Genomic DNA, 26,176 nt, shown 5'->3' on the forward strand with positions numbered 1-26,176 from the left:
CCTAAATTCCAGCGCTGGGGATTGGCCTACAGACCAGGTTCATCTCTGGGCTGTACCAGGTTCCCTAAATCTCTGGTGGGACTAGCCTACAGACCAGAGCTCATCTCTGATATGTCCCAGGCTCCCTAAATCCCTTGGAAGATTGGCCTAGAGACCAGGGACAATCTGTGGGATGTCCCAGGTTCCCTAAATCCCTGGGGGGACTAGCCTACAGAACAGAGTTCTCCCAGGTTCTCTATATCCCAGGGTGGACTGACATAAAGACCAGGACTCATCTATGGGATGTCCCAGGTACCTACATGGTGGGTGGACTGATCTAAAAACTAGGGCTCATCTGTGGGCTGTCCCAGGTTCCCTAAATCCCTGGTGGGACTGGTCTACAAACCAGAGCTGATCTGTGGGCTGTTCCAGGTTCCCTAAATCCCTGAGGGTACCGGTGTACAGACCAGGGCTCATCTCTAGGCTGTCCGAGGTTCTCTAAATCCCTGGGGGGGGACTGGCATACAGACCAGGGCTTATCTGTGTGATGTATCAGGTTTCCTAAATCACCTTGGCAGAACTGGCCCATGCGCAGGGTTCATGTGTGGGATGTCCCAGGTTGCCTAAATACCTGGGGTGCCTGGGCTACAGACCGCAGATCTTCTGGGGACTCTCCCAGGAGTCCCAATTTGTGGTCCACTGTGATTGCCACTAGGTTACCTCAATGCATGTCTTTCTTCCTTTTCTGTAAGAGATCAGGATCTCGCTGGGCAGGGCATCTAAGAAGGCTTTTTCTTCCTGGCTCCTGGACATCCCAGGGTGGAGACAGGACTCAGTGATGAGCAGAGGGCCACTGGAATTCCTGCGCTGACCTGGAAGGGAAGAGCCACCATTCCCCATCTCTTCCTCATTATCAGGTGTCGAGCATGTGTGTGATAGCCAGAGCCCTTGCTGCTGTGGGCTAGGAGGCTGTTCCAGTGGGAGCTGTGGGAGGCAAGAGGAAGGTGGTAGGAAACCAGGGTTGGCTCTCTCTGCCCACATAGGGTACCTCAGTCATTTCTGGACACATCCAGGCTCCTGTCTCCCACCCTGAAGTCTCACTCCTCTGAGCTCCCCTGAGCTTGCGCATCTGTAATGTGGCTACATCTACCCTATGTTCTGTACTGAGGGAGGTGAGTTGCATTTAAAACTTCAAAAACTGTAGGTAAAATGGCTCCTCTCATGTTTTGTATAAAAGTGTCTTCCCCAAACTTCACTTGAATTCAGAAGAGCAACCTGCACGCAGCCCCAGGCCCATCCCCACCTCACACAATCCTGTGTCACTGCAGGTGCCCTGGGCAAGGGAGCAGCCTGGGATGTGCAAGGGTGTGCACCCCATGGTTGAGAGTGGGGCCCCCTGCCTCCTGGCCACTCCCTGACAGACAGCAGAGACTGTGACTGTGCAGACTCTGCACCAAGGTCACAGGTCACAGGTTGTCCTCACAGACTGCACCAACTGTGACTGCTGAGATTCCAGGCCAGGGTCACAGGTCATCCTGACAGAAGCAATGGGCCCTGTTCAGAGTCCACGCGCAGGACACAGGTCGTCTGAAATTCAAATTCCAACCACAATGACATACCCACTCACACACACTAGAAAGGTTATTGTTGAAAACAATTGAAGATATGTGTTGGCAAGGATACAGAAAACCTGGATACCCTTAAACACTGCTTGTAGAAATATAAAGTGGTACAGGCTGTGTGTAAACTAGTTGAATCTTCCCTCAAAAATTTACACGCAGAATTACCATAGCTCAACAATTCCATTCCAAGGTACGTACTCCAAAGATTAGAAAACAAGTGTTCAAACAAGAACTTATACATGAATATTTATAACAGCCCTGTTCACAATAGCTGAAAGGTGCAAACAACCCAAACGTCCATCAACAGATGGGTGGATAAGCAAAATTAGGCATATCATAACCTGATATATTATTCAGCCATAAAAAGAAAAGAGAAAACTGAAACGGAGCAGCTGTTATGGGCACAATATAGCAGTACCTCAAAAATTAAGCATGGAATTCACTTACAACACAGTGATTCCACTTCTGGGTATATACTGAAAAGAACTGAAAACAGGGACTTGAACACCCACGTTCATGGCAGCATCATTCACTGTGCCAAAAGGTGGAAGCAACACAAGTGTCCACTGACAGATGAGTAGAAAAAATGTGGCCGGGCGTGGTGGCTCATGCCTGTAATACTAGCCCTCTGGGAGGCCAAGGCGGGTGGATCATTCGAGGTCAGGAGTTTGAGACCAGCCTGAGTGAGAGCCTGTCTCTACTAAAAATAGAAATAAAAATTATCTGGACAACTAAAAAATATATATATATAGAAAAAATTAGCTGGGCATGGTGGCACATGCCTGTAGTCCCAGCTACTTGGGAGGCTGAGGCAGTGGGATCACTTAAGTCCAGGAGTTTGAGGTTGCTGTGAGCTAGGCTGACACCACGGCACTCTAGCCTGGGCAACAAAGTGAGACTCTGTGTCAAAAAAAAAAAAAGAAAAAGAAAAAGAAAATGTGGTCCATCCACACGATGAAATATAATTCAGCCTTAAAAATGAGGAAACTGTGACATACATAACAACATCATGCTAAGTGAAACAACCCAGGCATACAACAACAAATAGAGTATGGTCTACTTATGAGGTAGCTGGAGTGCTTTCCAGGGGCTAGGACTAGAGAAAATATGAAGTGGGTGTTTAACAAGTACAGGGTTTCACTTGGGGAAGATGAAAAAAATTCTGGAGATGGATGGAGGTGATGGTTACGCAACAATGTTCATGTGGTTCATGCCACTGAAGTGTGCACTTAAGAATGGTGAATGCTGTATGTATTTAATCATACAGAAAAAAGGAATGAAGTACTGATGTATATCACAACATGGATGAACCTCAAAAACGTCCTAAGTGATGTTTGCCCTGAGTCCATTTATATAAAATGTCCAGAGCAGGCAAATCCACGGAGATGAATAATAGATTAGTGCTTGCCAGGGACTTGGGGGATAAGGAAAGGAAAGTGACTTCGTAACAGGCTTTGAGTTTCCTTCAGAGGAAGAAAAAAAACATCTGTAACTATTAATAAATAGACGGTTGCACAACACGGGCAATGTACGACCCTCCATTGAATTATATATTCACAAGTGGTAAAAATGGTGAAATTTTAAAAGGTGCTTTCAAATATTTATACACATTGTCATAATATGGACTAGAACTTTATCACTTAACTATATCGAGGGTGATGTAAACATAAATGTGCAAAGCTGAGATACCTTGCAACTGCTGTGCACACACATGCGCACACACAGGGCTAGAGAATTACAGTAAGGTAATGTGTGGTTCAGTAAACTCTTATGAAATTTCCATGATGAACTGAGTCATTTGCTTTTCATTTGGCAGTGAGATTTAATTTTTCTTTCCTAATTATCGCAAATATAAACTCTGTGTTTAGGTACTATTTCCATGGTTTATATACAAATCGAATGTGATTCTTACACACAATATATCAAATAATAATTTTTAGGGGGGGTCTGGGAGCAGTGGCTCATGCATATAATCCTACTCTCTGGGAGGCCAAGGTGGGCAGATCGTTTGAGCTCAGGAGTTCGGGATTGGCCCGAGCAAGAGCGAGACCACATCTCTACTAAAAATAGTAAGAGACTAGCTGGACAACTAAAAATATATAGAAAAAATTAGCCGGCTATGGTAGCGCATGCCTGTAGCCCCAGATACTTGGCAGGCTGAGGCAGAAGGATGGCTTGAGCCCAGGATTATGAGGTTTCTGTGAGCTAGGCTGACGCCATGGGACTCCAGCCTGGGCATCACAGTGAGACTCTGTTTCAAAAGAAAGAAAGAAAAAGAGAAATCTTTTTGTCTTTTGAAAAATCACATCATCCACTTTTTCTACTGTTAGATACTACAAACTGCTGTGACTTTAAGGGTCTAGCTGGGCAAAGCCTTAGAAAATTTGCTAAGGGTGTCCAATGTGTGAACAGGTTGACGGAACATGAATAAAAGATCCGAGACACCAAAAGCCTTCTGTGCACCTAAAAATGAAAGCAGAGTAGACTGCCAACAGCTGGGGTAGACTGCATGGGAGAGGGTAGCAGGCAGGACCACCCAGGGTCGGCAGGCCATGGCCAGTCCTGTGCTGCTCAGGAGGAAGCCCTGCCCACACCCATCTTGGAGTCATCTCTGCTCTTTAGATCTGCCAAGGCTGAGAAACTGAGGGAGAGTCTCAGAAACAGTTCCAGAAAAAGAAAACTGGACCCGAAGGGAAAGACACATTTTTCTCCCAGTTGGGGATGGCAGTGAAGCCGGCCTGGTGGATCGGACTGTCAGGGAGAAAGGTGTATTTCCTGATTCGGGGTTAAAGGGGATGACCTGGGAGTGTGTGGCTGCTGTGAAACACATGGTAAAACACACGGAAGTACTTACCATGAAGTAGCAGACCTCACACAGCAATGACCCTGGAGACTCTGAAGGTAGGACACAGAAGACTTTGTGCTGTGATGGCACGTTCCCTGGAAGGATGAAATTAGTATAAGGAAACTACATTTATGAACAACCACCTGAACACCCTGCCAGTAAAACAGAGATGACAACGAACTCCCTCACAGAGGCTGAGCCAGACCCACGTCCAGCTCAGAGTGTGATACCCCATTAGGGTGGAGAGACCACCGCGTGGACGTCACACCCGTGACCACCACGTCCTGGGCATGGGGGACCTCAATGCCGTGGAAACTGTGTGTTCCCCGTTTCCAAATGTCCACACGGAGCCCCTCCCGGTTCTCTGAGGACCGGCCGCCCCTCAGCAGGCGGCCGCAGACAGGAAGGCAGTGCCCGTGGGGCTCGGACAGGAAGGTTCAACTCACCCTGGGGGCCTCACGTCTGAGTGAGGACAAGGAGGTCGCACTCGCTCAAGTCTGAGGCAAGGCCGGCAGGCAGCAGGGAACTGGCGCCTGCTGGGCGAGGCTAACATGGCGGCATTGCGTCCTCTCACGCCACGTGCAATGCTGCGTGCAAAGCCGCGGGGCATGACGGTCGTTCCGCCCCCTGTCAGCCCGCACTTCCCCTGCAGCCCTCGGTGCTCATGGGGCTAGGGGACGGTGGAGAGCACTCCCTCCTGGCCTTGTTGGGGAACCAGTTAAAATCCGAGTTCAGCATCTTTGGAGCCAGGATCTGGAAATTCAAACTCAGATGGGCTCACTGTCCTGTGACTTTCAGAAAAACGGGGAGGCCCCTGGGAGGGGCCTGTGCTTAAAGGGCCCTCAGCTGAAAGGACTTCACCTAAAGGGGATTCACCATACAGGGACCTGCACTGAAAGTGCTCTCAGGTGAGTGGGTCTCACCTGAGAGGAGCCTCACCTGGGGGGGGGGTCCTCAGCTGAAAGGGCCTCACCTGTAAGGGGCCTCTTCTCTTCTCAGAGATCCCTCACCTGAGAGGCCCCTCAGCTGAAAGGGCTTCAGCTGAAAAGGGTCTCGGCTGAGAGCGTCCCTCAGCTGAAAAGGACATCACCTGACAGGGTCCCCAAATGAGAGGGGCCTCACCTGGGAAGGGCCTCAGCTTAAAGGGGCCTCAGCTGTGAGTGCCTCGGTTGAGGTAGCTACTGAGAGGACCTCACCTAAGGGAGCCTCATTGGAGAGGCGACTCACCTGAAAGCGGCCAAAGTTGAAGGGGCCTTACCTGAAAAGGACTGTAAGGGGCCTCACCTGACAGGGCCTCAGCTGGAGGGACCTAGCTAACAGGCCTTTACCTGAAAAGGTCTTCACCTGAGGTGGGGGGGGGGGCCTAGCTGAAAGCAGTCTCACCTGAGAGTGGCCTCAGCTGAAAGGGCCTCACCTGAAACGGCCTTTCCTGGGAGGGTCCGAAGGGTCCTTGACATCGCAGACATCGGCATGGCCATGGCAGACGCAGAGGCCACCGGTGCTGATGTCCTTGGTGCTGTAATAATACTGCACTGCAGGCCCCTGAGCGCCAGGGCCCAGGCTCACCCACCCGCGTCCCAGGGCCTCAGGCCCAGGCTGCCCCCCAGAGCCGGCTCCTCCCCCCTCTGCAAGGGGCTGCCCCACATGCTAGACAGGGTGGGCTCACCCGGTGCATGACTGTGGGGTCCCGTAGCGCCTTGCCCATGAAGTGACCCAGCGGTGTGTTGGTGGCTTTGGTGAAGTTGCGCAGCAGTGGTGAGTAGGAGTAGTTCATGGTCCCTGGGCACCCATTCACCAGGGACACCAGGATCTGCAGAAGGTGTGGACGGTGAGGCCAGGTGTGGCCACCAGAAGCAGACCGGCAGAACCCACCACCACGCTGTCCTCGGACTCACCTCGCCATTCTCCAGGGGCACGATGCGTGAGTACTCAGTGGGGCAGATGGCGTCATCATCCCATGTGATGGGCTCCAGCGTCCTGGGCCCCAACCGCTCCAGGCAGTCCCTCTTGGAGGCTGCAGGAAAGGGCTAGAAAGGGAGTGCTGAGGCCACCAGAAAAGCCCGCGGGCCCAGAGCCTGGGGTGCATTGGCCTGAAGCTAGGGGTCACACTGGTCCTTCAGGCTCTGTGGCTGCAGACAGGACTCACTGGGGGAGGTCCCAGGCAGTGGGCCTGACCAAGGTGGATACAGAAGCACATTCCTGTGGTCCCACAGCATGATTTCCAGCCAGGACAGGTGGCCAGACAGTGCCCCTACCACCAAGCAAGTCCAGCCCCCAGAACATCTGACAGTCAGTGCCGTCCCAGGACGGGCTCTGTCCTGTCACCCACTGACTGGCCCCCAGCCACTGAGTCCCAGGCTAGGTGGCATGGAGTGAGTTGGGACCCAGTGCTGCCATCAGAGCCCTGGGGGGAGACAGACTGGCAAATAGGCCCTTCTAGTGCTGAGCCAAGCTGGGAGGCCCCACTAGCCCAGGACTGGGGGCTGCAGCTTCCCTGTGGCCCTGGGCTAGTAGGACAGCCCTGGCCCAGGGCAAAGGGAAGCTGTTCCTCCAGGGGCACCTGGAACCCCCAGGCCCTGCCCAGGGGGTCCTGCACGGCCTCTGCTACTTTCTCCTGACATCGGCCCTGCCTGATCCCAGGGAGGTGCCCGTAGCCTCATTTCTCATTGTTCTGGCCAGAGGACCGCATTTTGGGCTTTCCCATGTGCCTTTGCCCCTGGGGTTTAGTAAGGCCATTCCTCAGCACAGCCTTCACAGGGCACTTTGGACACCGCCTCCGGGAAGCCCTCCCTGACTGCAGCCCATCCACCCCGCCCTTTGCCCTGTGCATCCCCTCGCTAGTCATCACTGCCCCAAATGGACATCTGCACACACCCATGATGGCCCCGCTGGCCCCATGCCTGCATCCGGGGTGCACACGTGCCCATCAGCCCAATAGCGTATGCTGCGCCCAGCTCCTCAGGTCACCCAGGCCTATTGGGATGAGCCCCTGAAGGAGCAGAGGCTCTTGGGGGCTGAGGGTCCTTCTGGGCTGGGGGCTGGAGGTGGGCTTATGCTGCCACAGGTGTCCCCCCAAACCCACAGGGACTTAGAACTGGGCAGCTCCACCCCCACGCACAAGAGGAGTGGCTCCCTGCGGGTCGGGACCATAGCCCCCCAGGAGAGGTCTCTGGCCCCTAAAAACTGTCAAGGGCGACAGGCTGACCATGGAGTGGGCAGGCGGGGGACACATTGATCCTCCCAGGATAGGGCGAGTGCCTTGGTGGGACCCCACCATCAACCCCCGGTGTGCATGTCCCATGTAGATGTCCCCACGTCCTATCCACCTGGGGGGCAGCTGGTCTCTAGGCTCAGCCCCTACATGACAATGAGGAGGGGGTGTAGTTTCCAGGGAGGGAGACAGGGCCCTACACACACACACTGCAGTGCAGGAAACAAAGGGGAAAAGGCCCCGGGGGCCTGCCGGGAGTTCTCTCCATCTTCCTCCCCCCGCCATCTGCACAAGAACCCAGCTCCCAACAGTAGTGGGGGGCTCCCGACAGAGGGCAGAGTCTCAGCTGGCGCATACTGCTGCTCACAGGTGGGGCGGGATGGCAGGGGGCGGAGTACCCGTCATGCCCGGCGGCTTTGCACGAGGCTTTGTACGCAGCATTGCACGTGGCGTGAGAGGACGCAGTGCCGCCATGTTAGCTTTGCCCCCGCAGGCGCCACCTCCCTGGCGCCTGCCTGCCTGGCCTCAGAACCGAAGCGACTGCGACCCCTTGGTCCTCTCTCAGACGTGAGGCCCCCAGGGTGAGTTCAACCTTCCCGTCTGAGCCCCACAGGCACCGCCTTCCTGTCTGCAGCCGCCTGCTGAGGGGCGGCCGGTTCTCAGAGACGCGGGAGGGGCTCCGTGTGGACATTTGGAAACGGGGAACACACAGTTTCCACGGCATTGAGGTCCCCCATGCCCAGGACGTGGTGGCCACGGGTGTGACGTCCACGCGGTGGCCTCTCCACCCTAATGGGGTATCACACTCTGAGCTGGACGTGGGTCTGGCTCAGCCTCTGTGAGGGAGTTCGTTGTCATCTCTGTTTTACTGGCAGGGTGTTCAGGTGGTTGTTCATAAATGTAGTTTCCTTATACTAACTTCATCCTTCCAGGGAACGTGCCGTCACAGCACAAAGTCTTCTGTGTCCTACCTTCAGAGTCTCCAGGGTCATTGCTGTGTGAGGTCTGCTACTTCATGGTAAGTACTCCCGTGTGTTTTACCATGTGTTTCACAGCAGCCACACACTCCCAGGTCATCCCCTTTAACCCCGAATCAGGAAATACACCTTTGTCCCTGACAGTCCGATCCACCGGGCCCACTTCACCGCCTTCCCCAATTGGGAGAAAAGTGTGTGTTTCCCTTGAGTTCCAGTTTTCTTTTTCTGGAACTGTTTCTGAGACTCTCCCTCAGTTTCTCAGCCTTGGCAGATCTAAAGAGCAGAGATAACTCCAAGGTGGGTGTGGGCAGCACTTTTTCCTGAGCAGGACAGGACTGCCATGGCTTGCAGACCCTGAGCGGTCCTGTCTGCTACCCTCTCCCATGCAGTCTACCCCAGCTGTTGGCAGTCTACTCTGCTTTCATTTTTAGGTGCACAGCAGGCTTTTGGTATCTCAGGGGTTTTATTAGGGTTCTGTCAATCTGTCCACACAGTGGACACCCCTAGCAAATTTTCTAAGGCTTTGCCCAGCTAGACCCTTAAAGTCACAGCAGTTTGTAATATCTAACAGTAGAAAAAATGGATGATGTGATTTTTCAAAACACAAAAAACTTTCTTTTCTTCTTTCTTTTGAGACAGTCTCAGTGTGTTGCCCAGGCTGGAGTGCCATGGCATCAGCCTAGCTCACAGAGACCTCAAACTCCTGGGCTCTAACCATCCTTCTGCCTCAGCCTGCCAAGTTTCTAGGACTATATGCATGCGTTACCATACCCCGCTAATTTTTTCTATATATTTTCAGTTGTCCAGCTAGTCTCTTACTATTTTTAGTAAAGATGTAGTCTGGCTCTTGCTCAGGCCGGTCCCGAACTCCTGAGCTCAAAGGATCCACCCATCTTGACATCCCAGAGTGTAGGATTGTAGGCGTGAGCCACTGCTCCCGGCCCCCCCAAAAAAATTATTATTTGATATATTGTGTGTAAGAATCACCTTCGATTTATATATAAACCAAGGAAATAGCTAAATACAGGATTTATATTTGGGATAATTAGTAAAGAAAAATTAAATCTCCCTGCCAAATGAAAGGCAAATGACCCAATTGATCATGGATATTTCATAAGAGTTTATTGAACCACATATTACCTTACTGTAATTCTCTAGCCATGTGTGTGCACATATGCATGCACACCAGTTGCAAGGTATCTCAGGTTTGCACACTTATGTTTACATCACCAATCGATATAGTTAAGTGATAAAATCCTAGTCCATATTATGACAATGTATATAAATATTTGAAAGCACTTTTTAAAATTTCACCATTTTAACACTTGTGAATATATAATTCAATGGAGGGTCGTACATTGCCCATGTTGTGCAACCATCTATTTATTAATAGTTACAGATGTTTTTTTTCTTCCTCTGAAGGAAACTCAAAGCTCGTTACAAAGTCACTTTCCTTTCCCTGTCCCCCAAGTCCCTGGCAAGCACTAATCTATTTTTCATCACCATGGATTTGCTTGCTCTGGACATTTCATACAAATGGAATCATAATATGTGGGGTTATGTGTCTGATTTCTTTCACTTAGGATGTTTTCAAGGTTCATCCATGTTGTGATATACATCAGTACTTCATTCCTTTTTTCTGTATGAGTAACTACAGCATTCACCATTCCTTTTTTTTTTTTTTTTTTTTGAGACAGGGTCTCACTTTGTTGCCCAGACTAGAGTGAGTGCCATGGCATCAGTGTAGCTCACAGCAACCTCAAACTCCTGGGCTTAAGCGATCCTACTGGCTCAGCCTCCCCAGTAGCTGGGACTACAGGCATGCGCCTCCATGCCTGGCTAATTTTTTGCTATATGTATTTTTTTTAGTTGGCCAGATAATTTCTTCCTATATTTAGTACAGACGGGGTCTCACTCAGGCTGGTCTCGAACTCCTGACGTCGAGCGATACACCCACCTCGGCCTCCCAGAGGGCCAGGATTACAGGCCTAAGCCACCGCGCTGGGCCAGCATTCACCATTCTTAAGTGCACACTTCAGTGGCACAAACCACGTCCATGTTTTTTTGTAACTGTGACCACCATCCATCTCCAGAATTTCTTTCATCTTCCCCAAGGGGAACCCTGCACTTGTTAAACACTTACTTCATATTTTCTCTTTCCCCAGCCCCTGAAAACTACTCCAGCTAACTCATAAGTAGAGCATACTCTATTTGTCGTTGTGTGCCTGGGTTGGTTCACTTAGCACAATGTTGTTGCGTTTGTCAGAATTTCCTCATTTTTAAGGCTGAAGTATATTTCATTGTGTGGATGGACCACATTTTATTTTTCTCCTCATCTGTCAGTGGACACTTGTGTTGCTTCCACCTTTTGGCACAGTGAATAATGCTGCCATGAACGTGGGTGTTCAAGTCCCTGTTTTCAGTTCTTTTCAGTATATACCCAGAAGTGGAATCACTGTGTTGTAAGTGAATTCCATGCGTAATTTTTGAGGTACTGCCATACTGTGTTCCATAACAACTGCTCCATTTCAGTTTTCTCTTTCCTTTTTATGGCTGAATAATATATCAGGTTATGATATACCTAATTTTGCTTATCCATCCATCTGTTGACCGGCGTTTGGGTTGTTTGCACCTTTCAGCTATTGTGAACAGGGTGTTATAAATATTCATGTACAAGTTCTTGTTTGAACACTTGTTTTCTAATCTTTGGAGTATGTACCTTGGAATGGAATTGTTGAGCTATGGTAATTCTGCATGTAAATTTTTGAGGGAAGATTCAACTAGTTTACACACAGCCTGTAACATTTTATATTTCTACAGGCAGTATTTAAGGGTATCCAGGTTTTCTGTATTTTTGCCAACAGATATCTTTAATTTTTTTAAATAATAGCCTTTCAAGCGTGTGTGAGTGGGTATGTCATTGTCATTGGAATTTGAATTACCATAATAACTAATAATGTGTAATATCTTCTTACGTGCTTTTTGGCCAATTGTTTGTTATTGTGTGTGTGTGTGTGTGTGTGTGTGTGTGTGTGTGTGTGTGTGTGTGTGTGTGTGTGTGTGTAGTGTAGTGTCAATTTTAGGCTCTGTATCCATGTTGTTATTTGGGTGTTTGACTTTTTCCTGTTCAGTCTTAAAAGCTACTTATATATACTGGATAGGAGACCCTCATCAGATATATAACGTGCCTCTGTCGGTTGTCTTCTTACTTTCTGGGTGGTGTCTTTGGATTCCAAAGGTTTTTAATTTTGAGGAAATTTTTCTTTACTGGCTGTGCTTGTGGTGTCAGATCAAAGAAACCATTCTTACGTCCAACATTATGAAAGTTTATCTCCATGTTTTCTTCTAGGGTTTATGTTTTCACCTTTTACATTTAGGCCTGTGGACCATTTTGAGTTCAATTTTTCTGTTTGGTATGCTGTCAGGGTACAGTTTCATTCCTGTGCGTGTGGATAGTTGTCTGACATTGCTTGTGGAATTTAGGGACCTCAGGGCTTGTACACAATCAATTGACCATAGAGGTATGAATTTATATCTGGACCCTCAGTTCAATGTCATTGATCTATATGCGTACCTTCATGCCAGTATCATCCTGTTTTGATTGTTGTTGCTTTGCAGTAAAATTTAACATTCAAAATCGGGAAGTGTGAACCTCCAAGTTTGTCTTTCTTTTTCAAGAAGGTTTTGGTTATTTGTGTTCCCTTAAAATTCCATTTTAATGTTAGGATCAGTTTGTCCATTTTGGCCGAGAGGCCTTTTTGTATTTTTGTAGGGATTGCATTGGGTTTGAGATCACCTGTGCCGTATGGCCATCTTGAAACATATTAAGTCTCCAGTCGATGAACGTGGAGTGTCTTGACATTTGTTTAGATTTTCTTTAGCTTTTTTCAATAATGTTTTGTAGTTTTCCACATACAGGTCTTGCACATTTGTTAATTTTTTTCTCGAGTGGGTTATTTTTGTTGATATAGTTCAAATGCAATTTTTGTCTTAATTTCATTTCGACGTTCTTGATCACCAGAGTACAGAAATAAAACAGTAATTGAAATGTTGTTCTGTTACCTATCCGTTTTTGTTTGCTGGTTCAAATAAATTTTTTGAATTCTTCGGGATTTTCTATATTTAAGGTGATGTGATTTGGAATCTGTGGATAGATTTACTTTCCATTCATGTCTGGATGCATTTTTATTTCCCATTCTTCTCTAATTGTTCTGTATAGAACTGTCAGTGCAATCTTATTTTTTTGTTTCAAAATACTAATTATGGTGGTACAAGTATTTTTGTTACATGGCTATCTTGTGTAGTGCTGAAGTCAGAGGTGTTGGTGTGTCCGTCATCAGAATATAGTGTTCATGTGGGCAAGTTTTTATCCTACACCCACTGTCCATTCTTTCCCCTTCTAGATTTTCATGTCCTTTATATTGCCATGTGCCTCTGTGTATCCATGTAATAGCTCCCACTTATTTGTGAAAACATAGGGTGTTTTGTTTTCCATTCCCGAGATAGTTCATTTAGGGTAATGGTCTCCAGTTCCCCCCACATTGGTGCAAATGACATTATTTCATTCCCTTTTGGTTTTAGAGACAGGGTCTCCCTCTGGTGGCCGCGATAGGGTGCAGTGGCATGATCATAGCTCACTGCAACCTCACAGTCTGCGCTCAAGTGATGCTCCTGTCTTAGCCTCCTGAGTAGCTGGGACTACAGATACATGCCATCTTGCCCACCTAATTTATTTATTTTTTTAGAGACGGGGTCTCACACTTGCTCAGGCTGGTATTTCATTCCTTTTTATGGCTGAGTAGCACACTGTGATATTTATACATGTATTTGTGTGTGTGTGTGTACACACACAAACACACATTTTTGTCCCCTTATGAATTTAATGGCACTTAAGTTGATTCCACATCTTTGCAATTGTGAAGTCTGCTGTGCTAAACATTTGAGTGCTGGTGTCTTTTGGATAAAATGACTTCATTTCCTTTGGCTAGATACCCAGGAGTGGGGTTGCTGGATTGAATGGTAGGTCTACATTTATTTCTTTGAGGAGTCTCCATAATGTTTTTCATAGAGGTTCTACTATTTTGTAGACTGATCAGTGCATCAGCGTTCCTTTCTCTATGCATCTGTGGCAGCATCTGTTGTTTTTTGTCTTTTTTTTTTTTTTTTTGGAGACAGAGTCTCGCTTTGTTGCCCAGGCTAGGGTAAGTGCTGTGGCATCAGCCTAGCTCACAGCAACCTCAAACTCCTGGGCTTAAGCAATCCTACTGTCTCAGCCTCCCGAGTACCTGGGACTACAGGCATGTGCCACCATGCCTGGCTAATTTTTTCTATATATATTTTTAGTTGTCTAGATAATTTCTTTCTATTTTTAGTAGAGACAGGGTCTCGCTCTTGCTCAGCCTGGTCTCGAACTCCTGACCTCGAGTGATCCACCCGCCTCTGCCTCCCAGAGGCCGGATTACAGTGCTAGGATTACAGGCATGAGCCACCGTGCCCGGCCATGTTTTTTGTCTTTTTAATAATGGCCATTCTGATTGGGGCAAGGCCCTTCCTTATGGTAGTTTAAATTTGCATTTCTCCATGATTAACAATGTTTAGCAGTGTTTCATGCTTTTTGGCAATTTGTCTATCTTCTTTTCAAAAGCTTCTGTTCTGGTCTTTTGCCCACTTTTTGATGAGGATGTTTATTTTTTTCTTGCTGATTTGTTTCGGTCTTTGCATATTCTGGATATCAGTCTTTTGTCAGATGCGTAGTTGCAAATATTTTGGCCCATTCTGTAGGTTGTGTATTCACTGCATTGATTATATCCTTTGCTGTGCACAAGTTTCCTAATTTAATTAAGTCCTGTTGATTTATTTTTGTTGTTGCTATATTTGGCTTTGGGGTCTTAGTCATAAATTCTTTGACTTGGCTGATGTCTAAAAAGGTTTGCCTACTTTTTACCTAGAATTTTTATGGTTTCATACTTTTCATTTAACTCTTTAATGCACCCTGAATTTATTTTTGTATATAGTGAGAGAGGTACCCTGTTTCCTTTTTCTGCATATGGATATCCAATTTTCCCAGCGCTGTTTATTGAATAGGGCTTCCTTTCCTCAGTGTATGTTTTCTGCTTTGTCAAAAATCAGTTAGTTGGTGCTAGGTAGATGGTTTAATGTCTGGGTTCTTTATTTGTTCCCTTGGATTAGTCTCAGTTTTTTACACCAGTACCATGGTGTTTGGGTTCCTGTAGCCTTGTAGTATAATTTGATGTCACGTAATGTCATACCTCCAGGTTTGTTGTTCAGTATAATGTTGCATGCAGAGGTGAAAGTGAGCATCTCTGCTTTGTCCCTGATCTTAGTGGCAAAAGCTGTGGTTAGGGCTTAGGGTTTTTAGAGTTAGGGTTAGTGTTAGAGTTGGGGTTGGGTCCTGTTAATAATTCAGTATCTTATGGTCACAAGGATTCTGTTTTGTTAGTCTTATGGTCTATGTTTATTTTTTTCCTAACATAAATGCTGGTCAATTGTATCTAAACTCCTGGAACTCAGTTGTAAGGTTTCTCTGAGGTTTGCTTGGCTAAGAGGGGTCCATTCAGTTGGCATGGGTCTTAGGGTTTTATTTCAATTTACATTACCATGATTTCACTAGTATAATTTAGTAATGCTTTCTTTATGTATGCATGGGAGGAAACAGCCAGGAAAACTGTGTAAATCTCCAAGAGGTGGCTCTGAGTTCAGGCTTACATACTATCTTCAAGTGAAACAAAGAAAGAATGGGTGTCATAGGGGTCAGCAGTGGGGAGGTAACCAGGAAAAGCAAGGTAAGCAAGAGCAAGCATTGTCGTTCAGACTTAAGTGGTGCCTGCCTTCCGCATTGCTAAGAATCCCTCATGATATAGTCATCCTTCTCTTCTTGGTATGAGAGGGAGACACCTTTACAAATGGAAGCAGGTCTCCTTCACAGACGTAAATTTTCCTGACAAAAAGGTAACTTCTGGCCTGTTTTCAGAGCTTCTCCTGGGTCTGTAGTGTTTCAAAATTATCAACTCAAAATAATCCTTATGTTGGGCTGGGCATGTTGGCTCATGCCTATGATCCCAACATTTTGGGAGGCCAAGGCAGGAGGCTCCATGGAGCCCAGGAGTTCAAGACCAGCCGGGGCAATACAGCAAGGACCCATCTGTACAGACACATAAAAAATTATTTGGCAGTGGTGGCTCATGCCTGTAATCCCAGGTACTTGAGAGGCTGAGGATCACTTCAGCCTGGAAGTTCAAGGTGGCAGTGATCTGCGTTCGTGCCACTGCACTCCCGCCTGAGTGACAGAGACCCTGTCCAAAACAATAACAACAAGAACAAGAGGTATATCTTGGGGTGGCATATTCTACTCTTCTATGCTGACTTCCAAAGTGACTCTATACCATTATGCATTCTACCAGCCATGAATGAGAATTCCTGCCCTTCCTCCAGCAATGGTTTGTCCTTTTTTTTTTTTTTATAGAGTTTAGTCATTCTAGCAGGCGTGCTATGGTATCTCATTGCTGCTGTAATCTGCTATTCCCTAACGATATATGTCGCTGAGCATCTCTTTGTATGATTATTTGCCATGTATGTATCTTCTTTGGTCAGGTGTGTGTTGAGATATGTACCCCTTTTTAATCGGGGTGTTTGTCTTCTTATTGTTGAGTTTTAAGGCTTCTTTTTATATGTTAATGTGAATTGTTCCTCCGGTATGTATTTTGCACATATTTCTTATCATTCTGTGGCTTGTCTTTTTATTCTTTGAACTTGGTCTTTCACAGAGTATAAATATTGAACATTATAACAGCCATGGTATTATTTTTTCTGTTGTGGATCAGATTCATTTTGTTGTTGTGTTAAAACCCATCACCAAACCCAAGGCCATGTAAATTTTCTTCTTTGTTTCTTCCCCGAATCTTTAAAGTTTTGCATTGCAGTTGAAGTCTGAGGATGATTTTGAATGAATATTGATGTCAGTTGTAAAGTTTATATCTACACTTATTTCATTCCATATGTTTTTTGCTTAATTGTTCCCTCCCTCCCGGTTTTTCCGAAAGACACAGGACAGTGAGGCCATCGGAGTTTGATTTTGCAGATCGTGGCTCCGAAGACTCTGAACTCGGAATTTAACTGGTTCCCCAGCGAGGCCAGGAGGGAGTGCTCGCCACTGTAGGCCCCGCCCCATTACCACCAAGGGCTTCAGTGCCGGTGCGGGCTGGCAGAGGGCGGAGCACCCATCATGCCCTTCGGCTTTGCACGAGGCTTTGTACGCAGCATTGCACGTGGCGTGAGAGGACGCAGTGCCGCCATGTTAGCTATGCCCCCGCAGGCGCCGTCTTCCTGGTGCCTGCCTGCCTGGCCTCAGACCCGAAGCGAGTGCGACCTCCTCGTGCTGACTCAGACGTGAGGCCTCGAGGGTGAGTTCAACCTTCCTGTCCGAGCCCCATGGGCACCGCCTTCCTGTCCGCAGCCACCTGCTGAGGGGCGGCCAGTCCTCATAAACCGGGAGGGGCTCCGTGTGGATATTTGGAAACGGGGAACCCACATTTTCCACCACATTGAGATCCCCATGCCCAGTACGTGGTGGCCATGGGTGTGATGTCCACGCGGTCGTCTCTCCACCCTAATGGGGTATCAGACTCTGGCTGGACATGGGTCTGGCTCAGCCTCTGTGAGGGAGTTTGTTGTCATCTCTGTTTTACTGGCAGGGTGTTCAGGTGGTTGTTCATAAATGTAGTTTCCTTACGGGAATTTCATCCTTCCAAGGAACGTGCCGTCGCAGCGCAAAGTCCTCTGTGTCCTGCCTTCAGAGTCTCCAGTGTCATCGCTGTGTGAGGTCTGCTACTTCATGGTAAGTACTCTTATGTGTTTTACCATGTGTTTTGCAGCAGCCACACGCTCCCAGGTCATCACCATTAACCCCGAATCAGGAAATACACCTTTCTCTCTGACAGTCCAATCCACCAGGCCCACTTCACCACCTTTCCTAACTGGGAGAAAAATGTGTCTTTCCCTTCGGTTCCAGTTTTCTTTTTCTGGAACTGTTTCTGAGACTATCCCTCAGGTTCCCAGCCTTGGCAGAGCTAAAGAGCAGAGATGACTCCAGGGTGGGTATGGGCAGCGCTTCCTGGTGAGCAGCACAGGACTGCCATGGCCTGCAGACCCTGAGCGGTCTTGCCTGCTACTCTCTCCAATGCAGTGTACCCCAGCTGCCCGCTGTCTACTCTGCTTTCATTTTTAGGTGCACAGCAGGCTTTTGGTGTCTCACGGATTTTATTGGGATTCTGTCAGTGTCCACACAATGGACACCCTTAGCAAATTTTCTAAGGCTTTGCCCAGCTAGACCCTTAAAGTCACAGCAGTTTGTAATATCTAATAGTAGAAAAAGTGGATGATGTGATTTTTCAAAAGGCAAAAGACATTCTTTTTTTCTTTCTTTATTTTGAGACAGAGTCTCGTTGTGTTGCCCAGGCTGGAGGGCCATGGCGTCAGCCTATCTCATGGCAACCTCAAACTCCTGGGCTCAGGCCATCCTTCTGCCTCAGCCTGCCAGGTTTCTGGGACTACAGGCATGCGCTATCATAGCCGGCTAATTTTTTTTGTATATTTTTAGTTGTCCAGCTAGTCTCTTTCTATTTTTAGTAGAGATGGGGTCTTGCTCTTGCTCAGGCTGGTCTCAAACTCCTGAGCTCAAACAATCCACCCACCTCGGCCTCCTAGTGTGTAGGATTATAAGCATGAGCCACTGCTCCTGGCCCAAAAAACAAAAAAGTATTATTTGATATATCATGTGTAAGAATCACCTTCAATATATATATAAACCAAGGAAATAGCGAAACACAGGGTTTATATTTGGGATAATTACTAAAGAAAAATTTAATCTCCCTGTCAAATATAAGGCAAGTGGCCCAATTGATCATGAAAATTTCATAACAGTTTACTGAACCACATATTACGTTAGTGTAATTCTCTTGCTGTGTGTGTGTGCATGTACATGCACAGCAGTTGCAAGGTATCTCAGTTTTGCACACTTATGTTTACATCACCAATCGATATAGTTAACTGGTAAAGTCCTAGTCCATATTATGACAATGTATATAAATATTTGAAAGCACCTTTTAAAATTTCACCATTTTTACCAGTTGTGAATATATAATTCAGTGGAGTGTCATACATTGCCCATGTTGTGCAGCCATCTATTTATTAATAGTTACAGATGTTTTTTTTTTCCTTCCTCTGAAGGAAACTCAAAGCCCGTTATGAAGTCACTTTCCATTCCCTGTCCCCCAAGTCCCTGGCAAGCACTAATCTATTTTTCATCACCGTAGATTTGCCTGCTCTGGACATTTTATACAAATGGACTCATATAATATGTGGCCTTTTGTGTCTGATTTCTTTCACTTAGGACATTTTCCAGGTTCATCCATGTTGTGATACACATCAATACTTCATTCCTTTTTACTGTATGATTAAATACATACAGCATTCACTATTTTTAAGTGAACACTTCAGTGGCACAAACCACGTCCATTTTTTTTGTAACTATCACCACCATCCATCTCCAGAATTTCTTTCATCTTCCCAAAGTGGAACCCTGTACTCATTAAACACTTACTTCGTATTTTCTCTTCCCTCAGTCCCTGGAAACTACTCCAGCTACCTTATAAGTAGAGCATACCCTATTTGTCATTTTGTGCCTGGGTTATTTCACTTAGCACGATGTTGTTACGTATGTCCGAATTTCCTCAGTTTTTAAGGCTGAATTATATTTCATTGTGTGGATAGACCACATTTTGTTTATTTACTCATCTGTTAGTGGACACTTGTGTTGCTTCCACCTTTTGACACAGTGAATAATGCTGCCTTGAACGTGGGTGTTCAAGTCCCTGTTTTCAGTTCTTTTCAGTATATACCCAGAAGTGGAATCACTGTGTTGTAAGTGAATTCCATGCTTAATTTTTGAGGTACTGCCATACTGTGTTCTGTAACTACTGCTCCATTTCAGTTTCCTCTTTCCTTTTTATGTCTGAATAATATATTAGGTTATGGTATACCTAATTTTGCTTATCCACCCATCTGTTGATGGACATTTGGGTTGTTTGCACCTTTCAGCTATTGTGAACAGGGCTGTTATAAATATTCATGTACAAGTTCTTGTTTGAACACTTGTTTTCTAATCTGTGGAGTGTGTACCTTGGAATGAAATTGTTGACCTATGGTAATGCTGCACGTAAATTTTTGAGGGAAGATTCAACTAGTTTACACAGCCTGTACCATATTATATTTCTACAAGCAGTGTTTAAGGGTATCCAGGTTTTCTGTATCCCTGCCAACAGATATCTTTAATTTTTTTTAACAATAGCCTTTCTAGTGTGTGCAAGTGGGTATGTGATTGTGGTTGGAATTTGAATTTTGGATGACCTGTGACCTGGGCCTGGATTCTGGCAGGGGCAGTTGCTGCTGTCAGGATGAGCTGTGACCCTGGCGTGGACTCTGAGCAGTCACAGTTGGTGGAGTCTTGCAGGACGATCTGTGACCTGTGACCTTGGTGCAGAGTCTGCCCAGGCGCAGTTGCTGGTATCTGTCAGGGAGTGACCAGGAGGTGGGGGGCCCACTGTCAACCTTACACACCCCTGGCCACTTCCTTGCCCAGGGCACCTGCAGTGACACAGGACTGTGTGAGGTTGGGACAGCCCGGGGGCTGTGTGCATGTTCCTCTTCTGAATTCAAGTGAAGTTTGGGGAAGACTCTTGGATATAAAACAGGAGAGGAGCCCTTTTACCTAAAGTTTTTCAAGTTTTTAACGCAACTCACCTCCCTCAGTACAGAATATAGGGTAGATGTAGCCACATTACAGACATGCGAGCTCAGGGTAGCTCAGAGGAGTGAGACTTCAGGGTGGGAGACAGGAGCCTGGATGTGTCCAGAAATGACTGAGGTACTCTGTGTGGGCAGAGAGAGCCAACCCTGGTTTCCTACCACCTTCCTCCTGCCTACCACAGTTGCTGCTGCAACTTCCTCCTGGCCCACATCAGCAGGGGCTCCGGCCATCACACACACGCTCCACACCTGATAACAAGGAAGACATGGGTAATGGCTGCTCCTCCCTTCCAGGTCAGTGCAAGAATTCCAGTGGCCCTCTGCTCATCACTGAGTCCTGTTCCCAGCCTGGGATGTGCAGGAGCCAGGGAGAAAAAGCCTTCTTAGATGCCCTGCCCAGCAAGTTCCTGATCTCTTACAGAAAAGGAAGAAAGACATGCATTAAGGTAACCTAAGCAGCTGTCACAGTCGCCCACAATTTGGGACTGCTGGGAGAGTCCCCAGATGTTCTGTGGTCTGTAGCCCAGGCACGCCAGGTATTTAGGCAACCTGGGACATTGCACACATGAGCCCTGGTCTGTAGACCAGTTCCGCCAAGGTAATTTAGGAAACCTGATAAATCACATAGATGAGCCCTGGTCTGTAGACCAGTCCTCCCGGGATTTATGGAACCTGGGACAGCCCACAGATGAGCACTGGTCCTTAATCCAGTGCCCCTCAGGGATTTAGGGAAAGTCGAAAGCCTAAAGTTGAGCCCTGGTGTGTGCCCTGGTACCCCCAGGGATTTAGGCAACCTGGAACAGTCCACAGATCTGCCCTGGTTTGTAGACCAGTCCCACAAGGGATTCAGAGAACCTGGGACAGCCCACAGATGAGCCATGGTCTATAGATCAGTCCGCCCAGGAATTTAGGGACCTGGGATATCCCACAGATGAGTCCTGGTCTGCAGGCCAGTCCCCCTAGGGATTTAGGGAACCTAGGACATCCCAAGATGAGCCCTGGTGAGTAGGTCAGTCCCCCAAGGGATTTAGGGAACATGGGAAATCCTGCAGATGAGCCCTGGTCTGTAGGCCAGTACTCCCAGGGATTTAGGGAACCCAGAAAATCCCAGAGTTAAGCCCTGATTTTTAGGTCAGTACCCCAGGGATCCAGTGAACCTGGGATATCGCAACAGATGAACCCTAGTCATAAGGCCAGTCCCTCCAGGTATTTAGGGAACCTGGGACATCCCATAGATGAGCCCTGCTCTGTGGGCCAGTCCCCCCCTGGGATTTAGTTAACCTGGGAGAGCCCACAGATGAGACCTGGCATATAGGCCAGTTCTCTCCAGGGATTTACAGAACATGGTCCATCCCGCAGATGAGGCCTGGTCTGTAGGCCAGTACCCCAGGGATTCAGGGAACCTGGGACATCCCAATAGATGAGCCCTGGTCATAAGGCTAGCCCCTTCAGGGATTTAGGGAACTTGGGACATCCCAGAGTTAAACCCTGGTCTGTAGGACAGTACTCCAGGGATTTAGGGAACCTCTGGACATCCCACACATGATCCCTGGTCGGTTTGCTCTTCCCCCCAGGGATATGGGCAACCTGGGAAAGTTCTGGTTTGTAGACAAGTCCCCCCAGAGATTTAGGGAACCAGGGACAGCCCACAGATGAGCCCTGGTCAATAAACCAGTCCCCAAGGGGTTTGGGCAACCTGGAACAGCCCACAACTGAGGCCTGGTCTATAGGCCTGTCCGGCCTTGAATTTAGGCAACGTGGAAAAGCCCACAAATGACCCTGGTGTGTATCCCAGCCCCCCCCAAGGGATTTAGGGAATCTGGGACAGCCCACAGAGGAGCAATGTTCTGTAGGCCGGCCTCCCAGTGATTCAGGGAACCTGGGACAGCCCACAGATGAGCCCTGGTGTGTAGTCCAGACTGACCCAGGAATTTAGGGAACGTAGAACATCCCAAACATTAGCCCTGGTCTTTAGGCTAGTCTACCCCAAGGATTAGGGAACATGTTACAGCCCACAGATAAGACCTGGTCTCTAGGCCACACCCCCCCAGGATTTAGGTAACCTGAGACAACCCACAGAGGAGCTGTGGTCTGTATACCAGTCCCCCCTGGGATTTAGGGAACCTGGGACATCCCACAGATGAGCTCTGGTCTGGAGTTTTGTCCCCCCAGGGATTTAGGGAATCTAGGACATCACAATAGATGAGCCCTGGTCTGTTGGTCAGACCCGAAGGGATTTCGGGAACATAGGACAGTGCCACAGATGAGCCCTGGTCTGTAGGCCAGGCCCCCAGGTATTTAAGGAATTTGAGAGAGTCCACAGATGAGCCCTGGTCTGTAGACAGACCCCCAGAAATGCTGGCAACCTTGGACATCCCAAAGATGACCCCTGGTCTGTAGACCAGTCACCCAGGGACTTAGGTTCCCTGGCAAATCCCACCCATTAGCCCTGGTTTGTAGAACAGTTCCCCCAGGTATATAGGGAATTAGGACATCCCACAGATGAGCTCTGTTCTCTAGGCCAGTCCTCTTGTGATTTAGGGAACCTAGGACATACCCCAGATGAGCTCTGGTCTATAGACAGTCCCCCCAATAATTTACAGAACCTGGGACAACCCACAAATGAGCTTTGTTGTTTAGGTCATTCCCCCCCACCAAGAATTTAGGGAACCTGGGACAGCCCACAGATGAGCCCTGCTCTGTAGGCCAGTTGCTCCAGGGATTCAGGGAACCGGAGATATCCCACAGATGAGCCCTGGTCTGTAGGCCAGCCCCACCAGTGATTCAGGAAACCTGGGACAGCCCGCAGGTGAGCCTTGGTGTGTAGGTCAGACTGCCCCAGAAATTTAAGGAACCTGAGACAGCCCACAGATGAGAGCTGGTCTGTAGGCCAGACCCCCCAAGGATTTAGGTAACCTGGGACAACCCACAGATAGGCCCTGGGGTGTAGACCAGTCCCCGCTGGGATTTAGGAAACCTAGGACATGCCACAGATGAGCCCTGGTCTGGAGGACTGACCCACACAGGGATATAGTGAACCTTAGACATCCCACAGATGAGCCCTGGTCTGGAGTAGTGTCCCCCCTAGGGATTGAGGGAATCTAGGATATCCCAACACAGGAGCCCTGGCCTGTGGGCCAGACCCCAAGGGATTTAGGAAACCTAGGACAGGCCACAGATGAGCCCTGGTCTGTACACCAGTGCCACCCAGGAATTTCGTGAACTTGGGATATCCCACAGATGAGTCCTGGGCTTTAGGCCAGTCCTCCCCAGGGATTTAGGAAACCTGATACAGCACAGAGATCAGCTCTTATCTGTAGTCCAGTCCCTTCAAGGGAGTTAGGGAACCTGGGACAGGTCACAGATGAGCCCTGCTCTGTAGGCCAGTCCCCCTCAGGGATTTACAGAACGTGGGGCAGTCCACAGATGAGCTGTGGTCTGTAGAGCAGTCTCTCAAGGGATTTATGAAAAATGGGACATCCCCCAGATGATCCCTGGTTTGTAGGCCAGTCCCCCCAAGGATTTGGGGAACTTGGGCGAGCCCACCAATGAGCGCTGGTTGGTAGACAGTCCCCCAGCAATTTCGGGAACCTTAGACACCCCACAGATGAGCCCTGGTCTGTAGACCAGTCACCCCATGGACTTAGGGAACCTGTGACAGGCCCCAGAGGAGGCCTGGTCTATAGACAGTCCCCCCAGGAATTTAGGGAACCTGAGACATCCCACAGATGAGCCCTAGTCTGTAGGCCACTTCCCTCAGGTATTCAGGGAACCTTTGACATCCCATAGATGTGCCCTGGTCTGTAAATCAGTCCTAAGAGGTTTTGACAACCTGCAACAGGCCACCCCTGAGCCCTGGTCTGTAGGCTTGTCCCCCCTTGGATTTAGGCAACCTGGGACAGCCCAAAAATGACCCTGGTCTTCAGGCCTGTCCCCCAAGGCATTTAGGGAACCTGGGACAGCCCATGGAGGAGCCCTGGTGTGTAACCCAGTCTTCTCCAGGAACTTAGGGAACCTGGGACAACCCACAGATGATCCCTCGTTGAAGGCTAGCACCCCCCCCAGGGATTCAAGGAACCTGGGACAACCCCCAGATGAGCCCTGGTGTGTACGCCAGCCTACCCCAGGTATTTAGGGAATGTAGGACATCCCAAAGGTCAGCACTGGTCTTTAGGCCAGTTCCCCCAGGGATTTGGGGAACCTGGTGCATCCCACAGATGAACCCTTATTTATAGACAGTCCCCCCAATAATTTAGGGAACCTGGTACAGCCCACAGCTGAGCTCTGGTGTGTTGGTCTGTCCCACCCCCCAAGGATTTAGGGAACCTGGGACAGCCCAGAGATGAGCTTTGTTGTATAGTCCAGTTCGTTGAGGGATTTAGGAAACATGGGAAATCCCACAAATGAGCCTCTGTCTGTAGGCCAGTCTGCCCAGGGATTTAAGGAATCTGACGTATCCCAGTGTTAAGCCGTGGTCTGTAGGCCTATACCCCAGGGATTCAGGGAACCTGAGATGTCCCAATAGATGAGCCCTGGTCTGTAGACTGGTCCCCCCTGCCATGTATGGAACCTGGGACTCCCACAGATGAGCCCTGGTTTGTTGGCAAGTCCCCCAAGGGACTTATGGAACCTGGGACATCCCATATATTTTCCCTGGTTTGCATGTCAGTCCCCCCAGGGATTTAGAAAAGTTGGGACATCCCTCAGATGAGCCCTGGTCTGCAGTCAGTCCCCCAGGGATTTCGGCAACCTGGGACACCCCACAGATGAGCCCTTGTCTGTAGACCCCTCACCACAGGGACTAAGGAAACCTGGGACATCCCACAGATGAGCTCTGGTCCTTAGGCCAGTCCCCCCAGTGATTTAGGGAATCTGGGAAATCCAAAAAATGCGCCCTGATGTATAGATAGTCCCCCCAGGAATTTAGGGAACCTGGGACTGCTCACTGATGAGTCCTGGTCTGTAGGCCAGTCCCCCCCAGGGATTTAGGGAATCTGGGACACCTCACTGATGGACACTGGTGTATACCGCAGTCCCCCCTGGGATGTAGGGAACCTGGGACATTCCACAGATGAGCGCTGGTCTGTGGCCCTGTCCCACCAGGGATTTAGGGAACCTGGGACAGCTCTGTTCTGTAGGCTAGTCCCCAAGGATTTAGGGAACTTGGGACATCACACAGATGAGCCATGGTCTGTAGGCCAGTCTCCCAAGGTATTTAGGCATCCTGGGATGCCCCACAGGTGAGCCCTGGTCTGTATACCTGTCAGCACAGGGTCTAAAGGAACCTGGGACATCTCACAGATGAGCTCTGGTGTGTAGGTAAGTCCCTCCAGTAATTTAGTGAACCTAGGACATCCCACAAATAAGCCCTGGTGTATATGCCATCCCCGCTGGTATTTAGGGAACCTGGGACAGCCCACTGATGAACTGTGGTGTGTAGGTCGGTCCCCCTGGTTTTGCTATCAGCCCTACCATATAGTTGTAAAGCAGTATCAGGATTTGGGATCACTAGGGTGTTTCACTAAGTGAAACACACTAAATCCTTATCTAAATCCTTATCCCCCAAGGAATTAGGGATTCTGGTAAAGCCCACAGATGACCCCTGGTCTGTTGGCCAGTCCCGCTTAGGATGTAGGTAACCTCAGACATCCCACAAAGGAACGCTGGTCTGGAGGCCAGTTTCCCCCAGGAATTTTGGGAATCTGGGACATCCAAATAG

The sequence above is a fragment of the Lemur catta genome, chromosome 5 (genome assembly GCF_020740605.2).
Source record: "Lemur catta isolate mLemCat1 chromosome 5, mLemCat1.pri, whole genome shotgun sequence".
NCBI lineage: Eukaryota > Metazoa > Chordata > Mammalia > Primates > Lemuridae > Lemur > Lemur catta.